The sequence below is a fragment of the Echinops telfairi genome, unplaced genomic scaffold, assembly GCF_000313985.2.
Source record: "Echinops telfairi isolate 266 unplaced genomic scaffold, ASM31398v2 ScPeMD7_53;HRSCAF=182, whole genome shotgun sequence".
In the NCBI taxonomy this organism is placed as follows: domain Eukaryota; kingdom Metazoa; phylum Chordata; class Mammalia; order Afrosoricida; family Tenrecidae; genus Echinops; species Echinops telfairi.
Window position 1 is genome coordinate 13,757,289 of NW_022103951.1, and position 17,769 is coordinate 13,775,057.

Here is a 17,769-nt window from a genome sequence, read left to right on the forward strand (position 1 = left end):
ACTCCAATAGCATAGCTCCATGTGGTATGTCAGCAGGAAGACAAAGCAGAGAGTGTGTGTGTCCTGCCTCCAGGGAGGAAGACAGGAGTTCCCAGAATCCTCAGGAGAAAACCATGCCCACACAGAGGCATGACTGGCTCTGACCTGATTGACAGGCTAGACTCCACTCAAGTTGAAAGGAGATTATGTAACTGCCATATTTACCATTATATATACATATATTTTTGTTCATATACAAGTTTATATTTTAGCTGTGACAGTGATTTCCTATCCCAAACATGAAAATGAATTTCTGTACATCTGCAAATAATATTAGAATGTACCAAGCAGTTATGTAACAAAGGTAAAAAGGTGATTTTAAAAAAACCAAAATTTATACGCACACAATTTGCTACATGATCAGTTGAACTACATGCCTGTCAACATATCATATGGCAAAAATTGTTCTTTCAATCTTCACAAGTGTTTTTGTGCCCCAGCCACAGCCATTGTTAGTTCGAAAGATACAAAAGGAATGATATGTGCCTATCAGGGCAACCAGGCCCACATTGATACCTTGAGTTGCACTCATAAATGGGGATACCAGGTGGAATTTTAATTTGTTGTTTTCTATTATAAATTAAGAGAACTTCTAGCATCAGCACAACAAAATTTCTCAAAGAAGCAATCTGTGCATGAACAACTGAAAGTAGTTGATTTCAAGAAATGGCTGCTATTCATTAATGTAGTAAAGGCCCTAAGGCAAGACTTCTAAGTCAACAGTATTTTTAGAAAACATCATTCCTTTATCATTCTTATTCTGTTGACTTCATCTTGCCACCTTTGCAGAGTTATCTTTGTTCAGAATTCTTTTCAATATATTCAGCAATGGCAGCCTTCAACATTTTATTGTCTTTAAGACTTATCATTAGAGAATTACTGAAGTAATAATTGGCACTTGAGATTTTGCAAAGTATTTTGTAGAGTCTAGCCATCCATTTCCATTTTACAAGATATATCCTTTACTACCTTGTAGTCCATCTGATAGTTGTTAAGGTTTCTATAGGTGATTCTAACTGATTTACTTCTGAATTTTCCTTTCCTATATAATTCCTGAAGAGATTCAAGTGAAACTAGGCAAGGCACACACCCAGCACCATTGATTTAGCTGTTATTATTTTGTAGAGCTTTCATTCAAACTCTGTATATATTTGGGTTATTAGATTATAATCAGATGTATTATTTCTAAAGATATTCTTTCAGTCATTAGCTTGCCTATTTTTAAAATAGTTTTATTGAAACTTCATCCACTTATCACATCATGTCATTTTATAGTTCAACCATATCGATAAGCCTTGTACAATTTTACCACAGTCGATATTAGAACATACCCTCCCACTCATTGCTATTTGTGTAATTTTTTTCAATGTTGGCAAAATTTACACAACAAAACATTCACCAATTCAACAAATTCTGCATGTATAATGCAGTGCTTGTACAAACTTGTCTTTTTTAAGTAGTCTTCTGTTAAATAAAAGTTTGAAATTTTTATGAGGTCCCACTTATTTTTCCCTTTTTATATGCATTTGTTATTATATTAGATAATTCATCGTTAAAAGCTCGGTGCAGCTGATTGCAAACTCTTCAAATCCCAGACCATTACTTAACCATTCTTGGTAGAACTATATTATGCCAATTGACTGGACTGTCCAAGAGGACCATGAACCTGAGCCTTCAAACCAAGGAGATGAATCCTGTGACATTAGTGTTAAATGTTTGGTGCCACTGAGTTGGTTCCCATCGTAGTGATCCTCTTTACAATAGAATGAAACACTGACTGCTCCTTTGCCATCCCCAGAATCGTTATGTTGATCTCATTGTTGCAGCCACTGTGGTAATTCATCTCATTGAGTGGCCTTCTTTTTCTCTGACCCTCTACTTTGCCAAGCATGATGTCCGCATATTCAGAAGCCTCTCACTGTCCAATTTTTTTCAGAAATAGATCTCAAGGTTCTTCTTCCCAGTTTGTGTTAGTATGGGAGCTCTGTTGAAAACTGTCCACCACGGGTGATTTTGCTAATTTGTGAAATACTGGAAGCATAGCTTCCAGCATCACAATAAAATGCAAGTCACAGCAGTAAAAGTGGTGGTGAGGTGATTGGTTATATTTAATTACTGCTAGCATTGTAGATCCCTAAGAGAAGCCCTATGGAGGAAAAGATGTAGCAGTTTACTTCCATGAATATTAGTCTTAAAATCCCTATGTGGACAGCTATAACTGTCTTATAGGATTTCTATGAGCCATAATTGAGTCGATGGCAATAGGATGGTTTTAGTTTGTAAGGAAAGCATACTGGTGATGCATTTGGCTGCTAACCCCAATGCCAGAAGTTTGATACCACTAGCCACTCCACAGGAAAAAGATCGGACTTTCCATTCCAGAAAAAAAATTGTACTCATAGTCTTGGAAACCCAAAGGGACAGTCATAAATGGTGGCTATGAGTCAGAATCAACTTTGAGGAAAAAGAAAATTATAGGAGCAGCAAGAGAAAAAAGGTAATCACATAAAATGGTCTTCAGGTAAGAATATGCTCAGCCCTATCAGCAGTCCACCATGAAGAGGAGGAGAGAGTGGAATAACATCTTCAGAAAGCTGAAAGAAAAAAACCTGCTAACCCAAGAATCATCTACCCTAAACTATCTATTAAGATAGACAGTGAGGTAAAAGGCTCCACGGACAAGAAAAAACTAAAAAAATGCACCATAAAACACCCAACTCTATGGAAAATCCTTGCTGACTCACTCTGGTCAGAAGACCAACATCCACTAAGCACAAACAAGAGACCACCATAATGCACAACTCCACCCAGAAGTCAACGCGCAAAAAAACAACTGCCAAGATAACATTGCCTCAGAGGGAAAAGAAGGCAAGAATGAAGCCCCCCACATAAACACAGCACAGTGATATGACGGGACATAGAAAACACCCAACGCAGAAGGTATGAGATGACAGCAATGACTCCAGAGATAGTGGTAATAACACTGCAGCCTGAATTTTCCCATTAAAAGGCAAAGGTTAGCAGACTGACTCAGAAAAAAATAACCCATCAATCTGTTGCATGCAAGAGACACATCTTAAGCTCACAGACAAAAATTGACTAAGAATATAAGGGTGGTAGAAAATATACCAGGCAAATGGCAACTTAAAAAAAGCAGTGCGGCAATTCTAATCTCCAACAAAATTGACGTCAAGGTGCAAACCATAACAAAAGACAGACATGGGCATTATATAATGCTCAAAGGATCAGTAGACTCAGAATCAGTGAGCATAATATATATACATAGACACACCTAACAAGACACCTTCGAAATTCGTTAAACTATTCAAAAGATGAAAAAAGAAATCACAGACTCAACAATCATAGTAAGTGACTTTAATACAGTGCTACCAGAGAAAGATAGATCACTGGGAAAGAAGCTTAGCCAGGAGGCTACAGAACTAAACATTCCAATTAGGCGACTGGACCTGATAGACAGTTATAGAGCTCTCCATCCAAATGCAAAAAATTCACATTCTTTTCAAGGCCACATGGCTCATCTTCAAAAGATAGCAGTGATTTGAGTTTTCGAGTATTTTAGTTTGACATGACCTGATTTGGGGTCTGATTTTATAGCAGACTAAGATAGAACTACAGTAATTAATTGTCTGCTTAAATAACTATGCCATAATTTATATTAAATATTTCACCTTGTTCTGTGTCATGATCTATGCCATGTTATATACCATAATTCTTTGGCAGCAGTATGATGATAGGTCAATTTGTTAGTTAAAAGACAACATTTTCTGAACAGATACTTTAAAATTTAATTAAAATATAAAATTAGCTATTGCTTTTTCTCTGCTTAACTGATTTTTATTAAGCTTAAATCCTTAACTTCAATTTTCATGCTCTTTTTTTCTTTCTTTCTTGTAGTGTATTTTAATTAAATTGTTGTGGTGGGTTCTTAAATAAAAGAACATTTAGTAGTAATGGAATTTTTGGAAATATGAAAACTAGAGCTGTTTGTTTATGGTAAAACCACCAGGCCCACAGTTTGAAACTAAAGATGAGGTGTCTACTCCCATAAAGAGTTACACTCCAGAAACTCACAAGGAAAGTTTACCCTATGCTATATGGTAGTAGCTTTACTTTGGCATGAACTCAATGACAGTGAGCTTAGTTTTTATTGTTATAGCAGAAAAAAGTGTTGTTACAGACCAAGCTCATTTAGACACATTCAATAATGCAATGAGTATATTATTTTACAGATTTATTTCTGAAATACTTGATTAATATGAATTTTGACAAATCTTCAGACTCATCTTTTTTGGTTTGGAGTTTTTGTGACATTCCTTTCTTTGATGGGGATTACATCGCTAAGGAGAGAATGCAGGCAAAACCACATTTTAAAAACTTGTGACAATTGATTTCATTTTAGATTTACAGAAGTTACAGATATTATACAAATTCATTAAATATGCCCAGTATCTCCTTTATTATTAAACCATTTTATTTTAATCATAGGTTACTACCTATGATTAAAATAAAATGGTTTAATAATAAAATATCATCACCATATAAAGATCTAGGTAGCTGATGGTATTGACAGGTATCCTTTTTAGATTTAAACTTCCAGAAGGTAAACTCCAGTCCTAATTAGATTCATAGTCTGAATAAAGGAGTCACACAGTTAATGCTATTTTTTTGCAAATCGTCTGCATATAGTTGTTTAGATTCACTTTGACATTACATTTTATTAGGTTTTATTAGTTTTATTTGGTACCTCTTAGAACTAAACTTTTAAGTAATAATCATCAATAAAGCAAAGTTTCCCTTCTAGTTGGAAAACAAAGAAGATAGACCAAGCCATGAGGACAATTAAATACCAACATAGTAATGTGACAACACAGTAAGTTTAGTTCAGCAGCCGTGGAAGCACGTAAGATGTGATTTTAACCCAGCTTAGGGTACCAATTAAGACTGTAGAAGAACTAACTTTAGACTGTGACATAAAGTAGAAGTAGGAAGCATACCAGCAAAGAAAGGAGAGAAGATAATCAGGCTAGATGACAAGAAAGGGGAAAATTGTGAAGTGAAGTTGGGAGGGATACAAAGGGAAAAACAGGAAGGAAAAGAGAAAGATAATATTAGAAATAAATAAATTGGGGTAGGACTAAGGAAGAAAAACTGGTTTGTTGTGAGGGAGGCAGGGAATGTGGAAATTTTAAGTTGGAGAAGGAAGTAGGGCCAGATTGTGAAGGTCTTGTGAAATCATGTTAATGGATTCATGGTAGTGATGGTGGTGGTGAGGGGGGTGCGGTGGGGCAATGAAATGCCTTTGACTTGTTTTGAATGAAGAACTGATAATATTCTATTTGTGTTTGGAAATACATACTTTGTCTACTGTCTGGAGAATGAATGAATGAATTCCAATGCAGCAATCAAAGCAGGCACTGTCAAGAAACTGCTGAAATAATGCAGGTGAATGCTATGGTGGCTTGTACAAGGTAATGGCAAGGAAGCTGAAAGGATCCCTAGTGATGCAGTGATTAAAGCACTCGGCTAATAACCAGAAGGTCAGTGGTTTGAACCCATCAGGTGTTTGGGGGAGAAAGATGAGGCAATCTGCTTCCATAAAGAGCTACAGCCTTGGAAACCCTACGGGGCAGTTCTGCTCTGTGCTATAGGGCTGCCGTGAGTCAGAATCTACTGAATGAGAATGGGTTTAATTTGTTATTGTGCTCAGTGATGCTAATACAGGTTCTAATTAGGTGTTGTTAGTGAAGGAAAGGGCGGTGTGCAGGATGTCTCTTGGGATTTGGATTCAGAACTAGAGACTTCATGCCCTAAACCTCTCCTACATTTGCCTGGGCTTTGATTCCTCTACCCAGCCATAGGAAGACGCCAGAGAAAAGGAACTTGGATGTAGTACTTTAACCCTTAGCCAGTCACTCTTTTCATAGTTTCTAGAAATCGCCAGTCAGATACAGTGTTTCTCTTTTTTATGATGAGGAAATTGTGAATGCTCAAAGATAAAAGAATCCCAGCACCAAGTCCATTTCTTAAGATTCAGGCTTTTGCTGTTTATGTACTCCTCCATCCTATGTATCCTCTATAAATATTTAGTGGAGGCATCCTACACCAGACACTAGGCTAATGTCTGGAGGTACAAAGATGCATATGGTATATTTCCTGCTTCGAAGGATCCTATTTGCACAGAGAGATGTGTTCACAAGTCAGGAAAATGCAAATAGAGTGCTTGGAGAGAGTCAAGGTGCCGTAAAGGGACTGAGAGAAGTTCACACGGACCAGTTCTGCCTACACAGAGGTGATGTTCCAATTGGCGTGTGAGTTGTGTGTCGGAGGCGTCAGGTGGAGGGGGAAGAAAGCCACTCTAGACAACTACTTTTCCTTATTTCATGTCCCATGGCTCTCTGATTTCACAATCCTGGAAGTCACCAAGAGAAGTGTAAATTTAATGAGGCTGAGTTCTGTCCTCTATTACACTTTGGGGAAGGAAGGCGGAAGGATGGAATTGAGTGAGAACATTGCTTCATACATATGGTTAGATTTAATGAATACATTCTTCCTTTCAAAAAAAATTTAAGTCAATTATGCAATAATAGGAATTATGTTTCTAAGATATGTAATTTTCTCCATTGTAGTTCACAGTTTGAACTCAGGTTACAAAGCCAGAGAAATAGAATTTTTATAACAAATGGAAAATTATTACTGTTTATCAAGGCAGCATAAAAAAATCTGTGGTTAAGTAGGTGATAATACGGTGGTCCTATTGCTCCTTTCTGGAAAAGATTGTGACATTCCTATGGAAAGAATCTACAACTTTAGACTTTTTCATCTGAATTCAATTTGATCACTATTGCTCCCTCTAATACTTTGTTGAATTCATAGGATTTTCATTGACTGATTTTCAGAAGTAGACCACCACAACCTTCTTTCTAATCTGTCTTAGTCTGGAAGCTCTGCTGAAACCTCTCCATCATGGGTGACCCTGCTGGTACTGAAAATACCTCCCACATACAGTTTCCAGTATCATAGCAACACGCAAGTCAACATAGTAGGACAAACTGATAGATGATGGAACTTGAGCATAGCAATGATTGTGAATCTATCAGAGGACTGGATGTTTTGTTCTGTTGAATATGGGATCGCCATCAGTCAGAGCTGACTCCATGGTAACTAACAGCAACAACCCCTTTTAAAAGTTAAATGATACAATGTTCTGTCAGTTTATATTGAACCGATGTGTCCTTTAACTTTTTATGCCATAATTTGTATTGTTCTTTATACATTCACACCTATCTTATTACAACAGCTCTTTGATAAGAGACACCAACTTTCTTCCCAAAGTCTCCAGAACCACCAGTGCTATAAGCAGAGAAAAATTCTGCTCCCAATCCCAGCTCAACAGTATACACATCCTCATCTTTTCTTTATCCTTAACAAATTCATCTAATTACTTTGTTTCCATTGATAATAGTAAGATTCTTCTTGAAGAGAATTTTTTGTGAACGTGTAAATGAAACTTCAAGGAAACAGAATACAATTTATACTGAACAATCTGTAGGGCCAGCACTCTACCAGTGACATGACTCCAACCCTACTGTGGTGTAGGACACAGGCGCTACGGCATGCAGAAGCCATCTGGGGTTGGTTCTGGCTGCAGTCCTAGTAATGCCCTCTTCCAATGCAGCCCATCCTACGTGCATCCATAATGTGAACACCTAGGTCTTTACATGTTTGTGCAATTAATGTGGCCATGGAGCAAATCATCTTGCCTGTCCAACTGTCTCTTTGCACACTGGAGCATTTTTTTAAAGCATCTCTGCTGCTCATGACATATTGCCTCTGGTCTCCATCCTTGACCCTTGCCTTTTCACACTACACAGCTCACTGAGAGATTTCACCTAGTTTACATAGCTTTAGCTGTCATTGTTATATGGCTAAATCCTAAATCTAGACTCTTTTTCTCTGCCTGTGTCTGTCTTTATTCTTTGATCTCTTTCTGTCTCTATAATAGCAGACCCTTTGTATTCCCAAGAGTTCAAGGCTTGAGACTCCATGAACCCTTGACTATATATCTATGCTGATGTTTCTTTTTATATGTACACATCCATACATGAAGAAGCTTTAAAAGCTTTGTGGAAAATTATCTTTTCATTCCACTTTGCACCAACTTTTGGAATTCCCCCTCAAATATATACTCAAAGCCGGCAAGTCAATTCGTACTTATAGAGATCATATATAAGGTTTCTAAGACTATAAATCTTTATGGGAGAAGACAGCTTCACCTTTCTCCTTTGTAGCGAGTGGTAGGTTTGAACTGCAGACCTTCTGATTAGTAGTCCAACACTTACCTAACAGTGACACCATATATATAATACATTTAAAAAGAAGAATCAAAGGAGAAAAATGAAACAAAATAAAAGGGCAAATAACAAATAAGGCCAAGGTACTCTAGGTCGTGAGTCTGGCATCTTTCTTCTGCCTCCCATCATTCCATGGTCTCTTCCTTCCAGTGGCCTCTGAGATCATCTGCTTCCTCCTTCCCCCTTCTCACCTCCAGTTCAAGCCTTCATTTCTTCAACTGTTATTCACGTCAATAAACTGCCCAGTGGGCTTCCTGAGTTTGTCTTCTCCATTTTCATTTTCTTTATTCAGTGACAGATGGGTTTCCCTGGAAAGTTGCCTGTGTCTTGATGCTGCCCTTCAAGTGCAGAGTAGAGGGGAGGTCCACTCTGCACGTGAACTCATATTCAGTCTCCCTTCAGGTACTGCAGACCTTCAAGCCAAGTGACATACGTCACCCGAGCAATCCTACTTCCCACTTGTGTTGCTGTTAGGTGCTGTCAATTCAGCTCTGTCTAACAGTGAGCTTACATACAACGGAATGAAACACTGCCCAGTCTTGCATCCTCCTCCCCATCTATATGTTGGAGCCTATTGTTGCAGCCACTATGTCAGTCCTTCTAATTGGTCAATCCATCTAATTGAGGGTCTTCCTCTTGTTCCATGACCCTCTGTTTACAGTGTCCTTTGCTCGTACCCCCTACACCCACAATCTAGAGCTGTGCTGCCCAAAGTAAAAACACTGCCCAGGTGTGGGGATTGAATCTTTGTGGTTTGGTCAGTAGGAAAAAGGAACTGAATTCATGTTTCATTTTTATTTGGTGTTTACCTGGGTGGAAATGGAATAAATTGTGTCACTGTAGATATGAATACCAAAGGAAAATAATTGATTCAGTCGATGGGAAATTTTTATGTATGTGTGGGCAACATGGTCATGTGAATTCACTTTTTCGATTGTATATTTTATTCTATCTAAATAGCGATCATTTAGATATGACAATTTAGCATCCAAATTGAGACCAGCTGTAAGTCTGAAATGTATATTCAATTTCAGTCTTTCACCACATTAATACTTTTTGATATTGATTACACACTGAAATGACACTTTTACTATAGTGAGAAAAATAATGTGTATCCTTAAAACCCATGTCATCTGTTATGTTTGACTTTTTTCATGTGCCGACTAGAACATTTTAAATTACACGTGCTTTATGTTTTTACTAGCAAGTACCATTCAAGAGCAATTGGCCTATTTCCCTTCTTCTCTTCAACCTTCAACTTAGGTTTTCCAGGACTGGCTAAATCTGGAATCATTCCTGTTTCCCATCCTCTCCCCATCTTCATCAATAACTCAGACTTATGAGAGCACCTTCTCAAATGAAAGGGTGAGCCAATGTGAGCGAGCTTTCCAGTGCCTCGTGCTTTCGGCTCACAATGCGTTGCATAATCAAGACAGTCTTGTTGCCTTTCTTAACATCTACACAGCCTTCAGGTGACCGCCCCACCTCACTCTGGAATCCTGGAGCAGATTTTTCAGGTCGGTGGATCCCATCTCTCAATTCTGAGACACCTAGAGAACCTTTCCACAGACTGACTCATCATCGCGCTGCCAAATGCTTTGCTTTGTTCCGACATTGTCCATGCCAATCTTGCTTGCCCTTTGAGAAGGTCAAGCCACTGGAGTCGCCTTGTACCATACTTTTTCCTTGCTTTGAAACACCCACCAGATCCCAATCGTTTGTTTTGTTTTTGTTTTTGAGCAACACAAAGGCTCAGTTGGGACTAGCTGATTAATAGTGTAGTGCGGGAAAATTCCCAAGAGTTGACATGTACCTTTATTGAATTGCCCAATTATTCAATGTGGGTCATTTTAATAAATTAACATAACATTTCTATCTGTGAGGCTGTACAGCAACTGGAAAACACAGTGGTGACGGGTTGAGGGAATGAAAGGTGTCCTTTCCATCCTGCCTCTCTGGGTGGCTGACTTTGAGGGAGTGCACTGTCCCTTTCTGGGACTGCTTTTCATCACCTAGGAAAAGTGGAGGGAGATGAGGTAATCTCTCAGGTACCTTTCAAATCACATCTTTTCTAAGTCTCTGATGGAAATCTTTCTCAAATGCCTCACACACGACTCTGAATTTTTTTAAAATAGAACATGCTGCATGGAAATTAGCATTTTTAAAATGTCACAGTCATTATTAGGAATGTCAATGGTGATGCTCCCACAGTGCGGTGCGGGGAGGGGCTCTGGTGGCATGCAGCCCTGCTTACTCTCCAGAGCATGGCGCTGGTGATTTCTAATGAATGGCTGCCTTTTAATTTCCTCTTTTAATGTCAGACTGTCAACTGTCACTTCTTACTGCTGTCACCAGTTCTGTTTGTACTCATACCTCCGCCCCCCACCCCTCCTGGTTCGATACTTCTAACACTAAGGATGGGAGGAAACCTGGTCATGACAAACTTGATGGAATCATGTCTGGGATTGGCCATTCAGTTCTTCATGAACCAGTTACTGAGTGTCTGTTTCTCTATGTATCGGGGCTGCAGAAGAGACCCTTTCCAAGCCCTCTTATTCCCAGGGCTTTCCCATGAGAATAAACTCTGGGCCTCTGCCAGCCTTTTTCTTCACCTCTCAGTTTCCAGCCTCTTTCCAGGTGGTTAAGCTTCCCAGACAAGTTACCTATGGATAGTAGGGAGAGTAGTCATACCAGTAACAATCCTTAATTAGCATGGTGAGGAACTTCATGGGATGTTCAAGGAGACCCAAGGGAACTCGTCGTTTCTGCCTATAATTACTTGGGATTTAATACATATATCAGATCATTCCATAGTTCAATCACATGCAGCAGAATTGTACACTTGCTACCACAGTCAGTTTTCAAAAATTCTTTTTTTCTACTAGACTCCTTGACATCATTTCCCCTTCACACACACCCCAACCACGGTACCCCCATCCCCCGGTAACCCTTATTCTACTTGTCTCTGTAGGGTCATCAATCTTGGGTTTCAGATACCGAAAAATGGAAACACACAAAGCACAACTTCAAGAGGGTGACCTCCAGTGACATAACCTCTCTGTGATGCACCCTAATATGAACAAAGAGACACAAAACAAAACAATACAAACCAAACATACAGAAAATTTTGGAAACCAGATCAGATCCAGGATGTATACTAGGGGGAATCTGCTGACAAAGTTTTAGTTCTTTAAATCAGATTTATACCTTTCATCTTCTATACTCAACTCTCTAATGCACTCTGTTTAATAACCATTTCCCTTCTATCCCTCAATTGTAGATAGAGGGAGTTCACCGGAGGCTTATTTCAAATGTAGATCCCACAAATGAATCTTGGGCTCCCACTGTTATCCATAGCCTTATGCACACCAGATCCTCACACTTTAGCTCTGATATTAATCCCTCCTTTGATTTCGGATTATATGATTTACAATCCTTCGTTGATTGATGATGGTGTGCGTCTTCCATGTGGACTTTAGTTGACATCTCACATAGATGGCTGCTTATTTGGAGAAAAGCCTTTAAGACCCCAGACACTATTTTATCTAATAACCAGGCAGCATCTAATTTCTTCACCACATTTTACTTTAGCACCTATCTCCTCTGTCTTCCCTTCTTGAGGGTGAGTATTGAGCAGGGCCATGTTTATTTCTTATGCTATCTAGCTATCTATCTGTATAAATATATATAAAATTATTAGCATTCTGGTTTTGTTTCTCTAGAGAACCCTGTCTAACATAGACCTCCAGAATGATGTTGAGTAGAAGTGGGGACAAGGGGTATCCTTGCTGGGTCCCATTTTTCAGTGGGAGTGTTTTTATCTTTTCTCCATTAATTGTAATGCTGGCAGTTGGTTTTTCATATATAGCTTTTATTATGTTTAGGTAATTTCCTTCTAATCCAATCTTCTTGAGTGTCTTTATTAAGAAAGGGTGTTGAATACTGTCAAATGCTTTTTCTGTGTCTATTGATATTATCCTGTGGTTCTTGTCCTTTTTCTCATTAGTTTGGAGGATAATGTTGATGGCCTTTCAAATGTCGAGCCATCCCTGCATCCCTGGTATGAATCCCACTTGGTCGTGATGGGTTGTTGTTTTTTAATATACTTTGGTATTCTATTGGCCAATATTTTGTTTAGGATTTTTCATCTATGTTCATTATTGACATCGGCCTGTGGTTCTCTTTTCTTGTGGGATCCTTGCCCAGTGTTGGTGTCAGTGTTACACTAGCTTCATAGAGTGTTTTGGAGTTTACTGTCCTTAACTGTGTTCTGGACAAGTTTGTGTAGGACTGGTGTCATCTCTTCCCTGAACGCTTGGTAGAATTCTCTTGTGAAGCCCTCTGAGCCGGGGCTTTTTTTAGTTGGCAATTCCTTAATCACCTTATTTATTCTTTCTTTTCCTATGGGTCTTTTCCCGTTCTTGATGTCCATATGAGATAATTTGTCTAGGGTTTATTTTCCCAGGTATTTGTCCGTGTCCTCCAAGTTGTTGAATTCATTGAAGTAGAGTCTTTTGTAGTTTTGTGTAATTAGTCTTTTAATTTCCTTGGGATCCATTGTAATTTCCCCAGTTTAATCCGTCACCCTGGGTATTGACATCTACTCTTTCCTATCTTTTGTTCAGTTTGCTAGCAGTTTGTCAATCCTGCTGATCTTTTAGAAGATCCAGCTTTTTACTGAGCTGAGTTTTTTCTTTTTCTTCGTTTTATCACTCCTTTATCTCTGCCCTGATTTTTATAATTTCTTTTCTTTTGCTATTCGATGGATTATTCTGTTGACTCGGTTCCAACTGCTGAAGATGTTGTGAAAGGGTATCAACCATAAGTCTCTCTTCATTCTTCATATGTGCATGCTTTTGAAGTTTTCTAATGCCACCCTTCATCATAGTCTGCCATTAACTATCAATAAACTTCAAATACTTTGAGTTCATAGTGTTCCTTATTTATGCTTTTATTAAGTTTTAGACTTCATACCTAGCCAGCAGTCTCTTGCATTTGTTTTATTTCATTTCCTTGCTTTGAAGTTCAAATGACTTGGAAAATGCAAGGTGTGAAACATTCTTTTCAGGATTATACCTCTATTTAGACCCCTGGTAGAGTAGTGGGTTACTCATTGAGTTGTTAGACAAAAGGTCATTGGCTCAAACCCACCAACTATTCTGCGGAATAAAGATGAGGCTGTCTACTACGCTAAAGATTTAAAGCCTTGGTAACCCAAAGGGACAGTTCTACTCTGTCGTATAGTGTGCTGATGAGTCAGAGTGGACTTGCTGGGAGTGAGTCATTTGCAGACCACTTTTCTTTTCCTTTTTTTAATTAAAAGAAAATATGTTGCGTTTGGAACTTTTCTTTGCTGGAATTGAATTCTTTGTTACGTCCACACACATGATAGAACACAGTATTAGGGCTGGAAAAATGCAATCACATGGCTGGGTGCTTGCTTGCTAGGGGCTTACAGTCTTAAAAGGCAAAAGAAGAAGTCTATAACAGACTGTATCATATAGAAGACTTTCTGTTAGAATAACCTGAGGAGCTTTTTGTGGTGGTCGAGGATAGACACAGCAAAACATATGCAACACGTTTTGTAGGGTCAACTAGAGAAACAAAACCAGAGACACTCATATATGTAAAAGAAAAACATTTATATAAAAGAGCAATTGTGTATTGAGAAAATATCCCAGCTCAGTCCATAAGTCGGATATTAGGCCTTTATGTCCATGACTAGTCCATAAATTCCTCGTTAGACTCACGCAACACATGCAATGCAGGCCAGTGGGTAGATAGTCTTGTGGATCCAGTGGTGGTGGAAGCATCTCAGTGCTGGCATGGGTCTCCATGTGGCTCCTCCAGCTCCAGGGCTCTGTCTTCAATCAGCGTAGCTCCATGTGACTTGTCAGCAGGAATGTCTCACATGTAGAGAGTGTGCCCTGCCTCCAGGGAGGAAAACAGGAGTTCCCAGAATCCTCAGAAGTCCGTGCCCACACAGAAGGCTTCATTGGCTATGACCTGACTGACAGGCTAGAGTTCACCCTTTTGTTCAAGCTGACAGTAGATTATGTAACTGCCACACAACTCAACATTTTTTACATAAATGCTACAGTGGCAGTTATAGCATTCTTCAAATTGTGCAACCATTTCCCTTTGCCTTTTCTGATTTGTTTTTCCCCTATTTACATAAACTTATTGCTCCTGAAGTTTCATATTTAACTTTTATAGCTACTCTTGTCCATTTGATCTGAACAGCACAACACTCACAGCAGTCATTCTCTACAGTCTAGTTAAGCTAGACTTTTGTTTGGTTTGCAGAAAGCTTTAAGGAATATTTTTGGTTGGCTATTTCAGGCTTAAAGATTGTTGTAGGGCAGTAGTTTTGGGGGGCCATACATCTAGGAAGTAAAAAAAAAGCCAAAGCAATTAAATCACAATTTCTAGGGCAGGACACAGAAGTCAATACTATATCTATACCTATATCTATATCGACATCATCTATATCTGTATCTATATCTATCTATCTCCAAATATGAGGGGGCTTCAAAAATTTGTAGACAGATGAAATTAAAAGATAATGGAATTTTCCCATAAACTCTTTGAACCTCCCTCACATAATGGCTTTAATCCATAGGCTCTTTTTTCCCCTCCTATATTCAATAAGTAGAAAAGAGCCCTGGTGGCATAGTGGTCATATATGGGACTGCTAACAACAAGGTCAAAAGTTTGAAACCACCAGTTACTCTGAGGGAGAAACATGAGGCTTTCTCCTCCCACGAAGAGCTATAGTCTCAGAAAGCCCACAGGGGCAGTTCTGCGCTGTCCTACAGGGTAGAAATGAGTCAGACTCGACTGATAACAGTGAGTTCGGTTGAGTTTTAACAAGTGGAACTGAATGCCCTCTCCTCTTCCTTGGCAATGGACTTGATTCAGTGGCTTGTTTCTAATAAAGGAAACAGCAGCAGTAACTGTGTGTGATTTCTGAGGCTGGATGATCCACACTGGGGCCTTCTCCAGGTTTTCTTTCTTGGATCATTCGCTCTGAGGGAAGACGATTCCTATGAGGTGAGTGCACTCAAACAACAACTGAGACCACTTCCTAACAGCCGGCAAGGCTGTTCAGTGAGCAGTCATTAAAACCTCCTAACTAATCCACGCTCAGATTCCAAACGCACAGAAACCGTGGGAGAGAATCAAATGAAACCAGTCAAACCCGTGGCACCTCCTCAATTTCTACTTGCAGCAATCTTGTATTAGAGTTTCTTTATTAAGATGAACTAGAACTGCCCCTACAAGTTTTCTCGCACAGATTGACAGATTTAACCACTATGCCACCAGAGCTCCGTGTGGTTGAGAACAAATACTCATTCTTTGAAACTACTATGTTGGTGATTTGTTACATAACAGGAGAGTGCTACTACCCTGGGTGATTTCAACAAGCAGCCAAGTCTAAAAAACACAGTATTCTGTCAACAAAAATCATGGCATAGCTGCCATCTGGATACTCAAAGAGTTCCTGACCTCTCTTTTTTAATTATAAGGTTCTTGTCAGGTTTCTAGTGGAAGCAATAGATCTATATTGCTCACTGTCCATATCTCAGTATTTTCCAGTTTCATCTTCACATCCAAGCGCACTAAACTGCAAACACTGATCTGCCTTTTTCCTCCCTGTGTTCACAAGGGACTTTCTGGCTCCAGCAGTTCTGCTCTCTTGTGTTTGGGGGTATCTGGGACACAGTAAAAGCCCTGTGAAAGATATAATACTGCTTTAATTTTCTATGTTTGCTTCAACTTCTCCCTTTCATTTTCTGGAGAAAAACCTCACAGGAAAGACTACAGAAGTCAGTAGACGTATGTTCTCCCATCTTCTTGTCAGGATGCTGCCTGTATATGCTGTCTGCCCTTCCTCTCCTTTGGAAGGTAATCCTGAGTGAATGTTCTTTTGTCTTAGGCTGATCTTCCCAACATTCCCCTCTCCTCAAGGGCTGCTCTGTTGTTACCACCCTCTCCCTCTCTTTCTGGCTTCTCCTCTCATTGGAACTACTCACAATTAAATACCACTGAGTGCTCTCTTTCTTTAGTTGAACTGTAGTCTCTCAGAAGTCAAGACAATGTCTTGTTAATGACATTGAACGGTCCTTGAGTAAATGAGTGAATGCATTAATTTAGAAAGTAGTGCAACATTTAATGGAAAATAGTTACTCTTTTATAGTACTTAAGATGGAAGTTAAAATCTGTTTTCCAGAGATTTAGTTGAATAACAAATAGACATACTAAAGAGGCATATCTGGCTGGTGGATAAATATAAATTCCGTCAACTCTTGACTTCTTCACATCATTTAAAGCATGTTGTTGAAATGGAAAAGCTAGAGGTCCAAGATAGACGTTCTCTGATCACTACCTAAGCATTCTTGACTTCCTATCATTTTGCCACATAAGAAGGGCACGTTTACTCTGTGATAGAGGTAAAAAGAGACACCAAATTCAAATTTATTTTGTAAAGACCTCTTTAGTAAGCCTGAAACAGAACACCAGATTACAGACAACAGGAAGACAATACTCCCAAATTAAGGAAACTCTCAGCATGTACACAAGTCCAAAGGGAGTCTTCTAACTCACAGCCATCTTATTGATGTTGGGTGCCATCAAGCTGGTTTTTATTTAAAGCATCCCAACACTATGTACAGCAACAGAATGTGCAACAGAGTGAAACACTGCTTGTTCCTGCCTTGGGGCTAATTATATATGATAGAAAAAAAGAAAAGAAAAGGAAATCATCCCGAAATCATGGTGGCAAGTTGTGGCAATTACGTAATCTCCTGTCAACTTGTGAAGGGGTGGAGCCTAGCCTGTCAATCAGGTCACAGCTTGATGACCACATTTTGGAGGTGCGAAGGAGAGAAATAGCTCACTGGAGGCCATGCCCCTCCCCCCCACTCTCCCTGTGAGACAGTCCTGTTGACAAGCACATGGAGCTATGCTGATTGCTCTGTTGTTGGAGCTGGAGGAGCAACGTGAAGACCCACATCAGTGCTGAGATGCTTCCCCCATCACGGGATCCACAAAACTTTCCACCCACTGGCCTGTGATCTTCCTGAATTCAACATCATTTTATATGCTGTGTGAGTCTGTAGAAGTATGTTTGGACTAGTATCAGACTTATGGGCTAATCTCAAACTTAGGGATTTGATCTGGACTGGGCCGGAATGTTTTCTTAATATACAATTGCTCTTGTATATAAAGCTTTCTTTTACACATATGATTGTCTATGAGTTTGTTTCTCTAGTCAATCCAGACTCACACATAGGTCAATGAATCACTGTCATAAGTGGGGCTACAGAATCAGAAAAAAGACCATGATTGAGATACA

General features: G+C 39.2%; 1 pseudogene; it reads right to left on the reverse strand.

Moving 5' to 3' along the window:
* Positions 1–427: 427 nt before the first annotated feature.
* Positions 428–1,143, reverse strand: LOC115869814 (annotated as a pseudogene).
* Positions 1,144–17,769: the final 16,626 nt, after the last annotated feature.